The sequence below is a fragment of the Acipenser ruthenus genome, chromosome 13 (genome assembly GCF_902713425.1).
Source record: "Acipenser ruthenus chromosome 13, fAciRut3.2 maternal haplotype, whole genome shotgun sequence".
NCBI lineage: Eukaryota > Metazoa > Chordata > Actinopteri > Acipenseriformes > Acipenseridae > Acipenser > Acipenser ruthenus.
This window is the reverse complement of record NC_081201.1, coordinates 3,282,580-3,288,895: the sequence shown is the minus strand read 5'-3', so window position 1 is coordinate 3,288,895 and position 6,316 is coordinate 3,282,580. Positions and strand designations below refer to the sequence as shown.

Below are 6,316 nucleotides of genomic sequence, written 5' to 3'. Positions count from 1 at the left end.
TAATATTTTACAGCTGGCTAGGAAGCGTGTTAAAGGAAAATTGTAAATTCAATTAATATGATAGGATCTCTGCTCCTTCTACTTTGCAAATTATCCCATTAAAAATAGCAAAATTGTTTTGAGACCCCTACACCAGTGCTTGGGGAGATAGAAACATAATTTGAAACATTAATTTAATTCCCAATCTTATATAGATTTATCATCCAGTTTTCATAGCTGCCACCCAGGCCTGTTTCTTTTACCTGTGTATAGTGCTGGTGATATTTGATATCTCATTCATCAAGATCACCACATCGTTTGCTCCAAGTACAGCCTCCTGACTGCACTCTGACATGACAAGATGAATTGGCAAGAGCCAGAAGGTCTCTCTGGACCACCTGCATATATCTGCCTTGGATACTTACTCCGACTAAAAATTAAGATGTAGTGGGGAGTTGGTGGGCTGGTGTGAGAAATAAGATGGTTTGTGTGTTTTTGCCACCCACCTCCTTCAGCTCTGGGACTGTGGTTCTAATTCAGCCTGAATGACATATATCAGTGTAATTTGTCTACACATCATACAGAGGCAAATTCCAAGCTTGTTGTTCTACATTATTTGTTTATAAAAAGGAACAGACGTCAACAATTTGATTCAACTTGAAACTATTTTTTATTCCCTAATGTTTATGTCCTAAGGGTGAATTGAGGCAAAGATAAACCCAGCAGCCTTTGTAACATAGTAAATAGTTCTCCCTCCTTGTCCTTATCACATGATCTTCCGGATCCGAGGACCTTGGGTAATGTAGTCGTTTTGTTATATACACTAAAGTCACCCTTTGTAACAGCCTTTCCATGAACATAAACGAGTTGCAAAATAGTAATTTAATAGTAAATAAATAACATATGTCCTGTTCTACGATGCATCATATAAGGAGATGTTTTTTTCGGTCTCATCCAAAAAGACCAATGTAGAATGTCAGCAGACAGGGAACCAGGAGAGAAAAATCACATTTCATCACCAGAACATTAGGAACAAGCCTGGGAGCAAAACAATGAAGAGAGAGAGAGAGAGAGAGAGAGAGAGAGGAGAGAGAGAGAGAGAGAGAGAGAGAGAGAGAGAGAGAGAGAGAGAGAGAGAGAGAGAGAGAGAGAGAGAGAGAGAGAGAGAGAGAGAGAGAGAGAGAGAGAGAGAGAGAGAGAGAGAGAGATTGTATTTTTCAGTTAACATGTCTGGATAAGTCACCCCATGCTTACAAGATTCATGCATAGTTTCAAGGATGACCGAACACTGCTCTACCGATTATCCATGATGCAGTGCATGCAAGAATTGCTTAGTAATGCCATTTCCAAGCCAACCTAACACTTAAAATTAAAAAAAAGACAAAAGCCTGCCATGGGAAATGTATGCAGTGAAGGTACATAATGACACGCAAGACCTGTTGTGTGTATGCATACAGACTGGATTCAGTGCAATGCATCCAATGCTACCAATCCAAAAATCTTTGGTTGCTATTGTAAATGTCAAGCAGGGACGATACTTCTGGGGTGCTGTGCCAATATAGTATTGGTCATATCATTGTAGTTATTCAGACACAGTTGCAATCAGCAGCACAACCTTGGCAGGTTTTCAAGGCTATGTGTGGTAGTATCTCTGTATTGGTAGACAGGTTCCACTTTTTTTCTCATCTAATGCACTTGTCCACACACTTCTATTTAGACAAGCATTTTTTTTCTTTCTTTCTTAGACTTTAAACAGAATGTCATTCCATTTCATTTCAAAACATAATCTTCAAAGATTGAGAGTAGAAGAGTGAACGCTCCATGCTCCACCTCCCATCTCCAGAGTTAATGCACAGATTTATATGCGCATACCTTCTCTGGTCTCCTAATTTAAGAGGCGTAATTACTCAGAGCACTACTTCAGAAAGGATAGAGGAGAGAGAGAAAATGGGCTGTCATCAGCTCAAGCCAGCCTGAACCTCAGAGGACGCTCTGGTTACGAGTTTGCAGTCAGCTGTCCATTTGTAATATATATTTTGATTTCACTGGGTGACATCCCCACAAAGGACATTAAAATGAAATATAGAAGTTTAATTCTTGCTCATCACTGAGCACACTTATATTCTGCACTTTAACCCCTTTAACGCAAACCAGGTTACAAATCTCATATTGTTTTTATATTACAAAAATAAAATTCAAGGCGATTATTGTGAAAATATCCAACGAATCATGAGTGATTCTCATAGAGAGGTTTCATAATACAATGTGGATGTCAGAAGGAAAAAAAAAACATGTTTTCAATGCATGCTTTCTTCCACATAGGCAATCAAACCATCCCTCACCACAAAGCATGTTGCAATGCAATGACAAGCCAGGGCTCCTTTAATGCTCAACTCAACAGCAACCTTGAAGAGCACCCTACATTGTATCCACTTCAAATTCAAAGCACACCCCTAGGCCTTTAATACCAGAAGAAGCTAAAAATTAGAAGCCAGTAGTGGTGCTTTTGTAATGCAGATTCCAATCCCAAATGAGCTGAGCTATTGAATTATAACTTTTTTTTTCCTCAATCCTTGAATAGCTAGCAGATAAAAAAGACTATCAAGGCTAAATTTAGACTTGACTAATAAAAGGCTGCGATGAAGTGCCTTGATTTTGTATTAGTACATATGGCAAGCAATTCTCTTTTAAAAAAACGTCTCCTGTTCACATGAAGAACATACCTTTTATGATGTTTTCAATCATCTAAATAGGTTCCGGATTCTGTAGCTCTAATTTTGTCAATTGCCAACAGGCTGCCACTAAACCATAAAGCAGGTGAATCCAACAGAATTGTAATGTCACGCTATCACATGATTTCTCAAGAACCCAGACAAAGGATACAAATTGTGGATTTAGCTCCTACTGTTTGAAATAAATGAATAGATAGGCCATGCTTAATTAGTTCCCTTGCACGAATTTCTTAAAATTAAACAGAAATAACCAAGAAATTGTTGTTTTGCATACACTATATAGATAATGATCATTATTACATCTATAATATCAAACATCAACCAGGGCAAAAACTATTCATGTATGGCATCTCATTCTGTTGTTTAATCTCCCACTGTTTATGAAAGCATACTCTGTAATGGCAAAAAAAAAAAATGTATAGCATCTGCACCATGCCAGGAGAATTCAAATGACAGCAATATTACACTTTTTTATTTTTTTAACAAGGATACTTACTGAAAACAGACGAAGAAAAAATGTTTTTTTTAATGATATTGTGAAATCTACCATCAAGAAAAGTAAAAACACAACTTGGCAGGACACAAAAGCACTCTGTCTGTCTGTCTGTATTACATAGCCAAACTCAAGACGACTCTGGAACCAGTGGCTAGGACTTGCAATTGCTACAATGCAAATGTAAGGGACAGTGGATCAATCCCTATCCGATTCAGGTTTACCATATTGAGAGAACATCACTGTCAACAGTATACAGCACTGTGTATGACAAATGATATGACCACCCAGGGCATTATCCAACCAGAAATAGTGGCCCACTTCTGAGATTATTGTGAAATACACTGTTAATTTATATTTGGAACAAATGGAAGGGACCAAACCTGTACCAGATATAAAAGTGCAATTTATGACTTGATAAATAAATAAATAAATAAATAAATAAATAAATAAAGTATGTTTTATTTTCGTTGCACACCACTCCTGAAACATTAAATAGATGCTGTATACCTGGCAAAAACAGATTTGTTGTATTTACTTCAGCCTTTGTATTTTTAATATCCCTGCCATATGTGATGCAACAGAACAAATGTACAGCTTTTAAAATACATCTATATTCAGTAGCAGTACTTAGTCTCATGTGTGACCGACCTGCTTTTTCTCCAAACCCTGAAACTAATTTGATACATGGCAGGTTAATGCATTGACATCACCAATAACCTGTTTGCAGGAAGCATGGCCTATCTAGCCTATAACTTCTTTTTTTTTCTGTATATACAATTTCCATTTTGACTAACTAGTTAGAAGAAAAATGCAATAATAATAATAATAATAATAATAATAATAATAATAATAATAATAATCTTGACATTTCATAGTTAAGAATACAAGCACACATTTTAAAAGCTGAATGGTTTGAGCTCTTTAGATCGTCGCCCGGTAAAAAGGTGCTAGCTGAGTGACCTTGATGGAGAAGTTGGTATATTTTATATTTTAAAATGGTATGGCAATTCTTGATTCCAAAATGTTACGTTATCATCATCATCTTCAGCCTCCATCACCTTGATAGAAGTTCTTCTTGTTCAGCTCAGGAACAAAGCAGAATAGCATGTGTCCTTTCTGCAGGTATCTTTTCTGTAAATTAGTTGATCATTCCTAATTCATTATTCATTGTGCACATTTAATTCTATGTAAAAAAAAGAGCATTATAAGTTTAATTCCAGTTGAGCATTAGCTGAGCTGAATCACAATGCATTAAAACAAGATATCGAAAGGTGGCTATCGCTATCATTAGGCTGACTGTAACTCAGAGAAGGCAACACATACATGCTTGAAGCTTCTCAGCCGTCCATGTAATTTATAGATTTACATAAACCATTTCATTCAAAATCTATTAAACACCGACCAGCTGTTAACTAAGCAGCCTGAATGATATGTTTGTAAAATGTAACTTCTGGGCTTCTTTCAGCAATAACATTTCACCAAGGCATTTACATATTAACTTGCGGAATATCAATTACGTGTCTGCGCCCTATGCAATTGTAATGCAAATATTTTACAATAGCAGGCACCTTTGCATACAGGAATTGTATTATTATTATTATTTACAGCAATTCTACTCAACGAACCTTCACTTGCTGGCCTCTTCAGAACTTCATATTCATATGCATGATTATTTTTATTTTTAGAAGCATGCTACACATGTACAATTATAGTGTTATTACTGGAAGAATTATCCTCAGGGTAGAACAGATTGTACACAGAGTATATTCGGGAGTTCCATAAACTGTCAGGTCACTCAGCTAGCAAGAGAGTGTTTTCAAGTTATACCTGAAATTAGCACATTGTGCTTGCAGGCAAGTCATGTATGTTGCATGAGATTTCATGTTGGTGGGCATTCTTCATTTGATTTATTTTATTTTTTATAATCTTCCAAAGGAGATGATGTTACCTGTCCACAATCACACTCTCCCCAGATGCCTACAGGGTACTGTTTAGGCAGAAAGTTTAATCTGAGGGGTTAGAATCAGTCCAATTAAATCTATGTCAGGTCAATTTAGCTTCCATAGAGTTAGACACTATAAAAAATGTTCCATCCTGAGCCTTTTATTTGAATCATAAAGTAATAACACACTTTTCACATGTTATCTAGCAATCAAGATTTCAAAACTTTCAATTTATGTAATCATATCCCATGCATAACTGTCTTCCTCCTTCTTAAATCATTAAATTAAAACAAAATTAAGTCCCTGGTGGGATTCATACGATAAGTGCTTCTTTATGGCAGTAATCAAAACCGTTTCTCTTTTCCTTTAATTCTAGCTGCGTCTAATTATGGAAAGTGTGTTAATGAGGCACTAACTCAGCACCAAGCCAGCCCAAGTTAGTGTGATATTAATTACTTTTGGGAAGTGATCGAGGACCACAACAGAGAGGCAGGCCCATCAGTCCTAAGTGCACCAATTAATACTGGAGTCAGAGTGTGCCTGCCTGTCTCTCCTTTTTCACATGCAATTCACTAATGGGCTTTAACTGTAAACTGGTCTGAGTTACAAACTGTCTTTAAACAAAGTTAATTGCAGCTAGTCAGAATACGAATGGGAGAGATCAGGAAGTAAGATTGTCATGTTTCCGTAAACAGGACTTGAACTATGCTTGCATGACCTCTGCACTCCTGGTGGCAGTGGTTTTCATAGACGATCCAGTCATCGAGGACTCATGGTGGTGGTACTGTTTTACCAACCCTGGGAGTATGTGTCTTAACATCAGAACACACAAACACACACACACAGGCGGAGGGAACAGAAAGTAACAGTTTCTAACAATGATGGAACCTTAAAGCTGTGTCTTCTGTATGATTTACATGAAGATAGTTCTCAGTATGCTCTTGTTTTTGCACATCAGCTTGACAAACATTCTTCTCAAGCTTTCTAATGTATAAGACAGAGCAATAAATAATGACTGGTAATGGAAATTCAATAAAAATGTAGCTACTGTAAACAAATAATACTGTATAAAGATTAAACTGCCTTTTTTTTTACGATGCTTAAAAATAGGTTCCAAACGTGTTTTAACGGAATGCAATGAAATACATCAGATTCGACTGTGAATG

At 36.7% G+C, this 6,316-nt stretch overlaps 1 protein-coding gene across 1 annotated transcript in view; it reads right to left on the bottom strand.

Moving 5' to 3' along the window:
- Window positions 1-706: 706 nt before the first annotated feature.
- LOC117418328 (mitotic spindle assembly checkpoint protein MAD1-like) overlaps window positions 707-6,316 on the bottom strand; it is a 60,738-nt gene continuing 55,128 nt past the window's right edge. The window contains exon 7 of the mRNA XM_034031253.3: window positions 707-1,017. The gene's annotated coding sequence lies outside the window, so the exon portion shown is untranslated. The remainder of the gene's footprint in view (window positions 1,018-6,316) is intronic.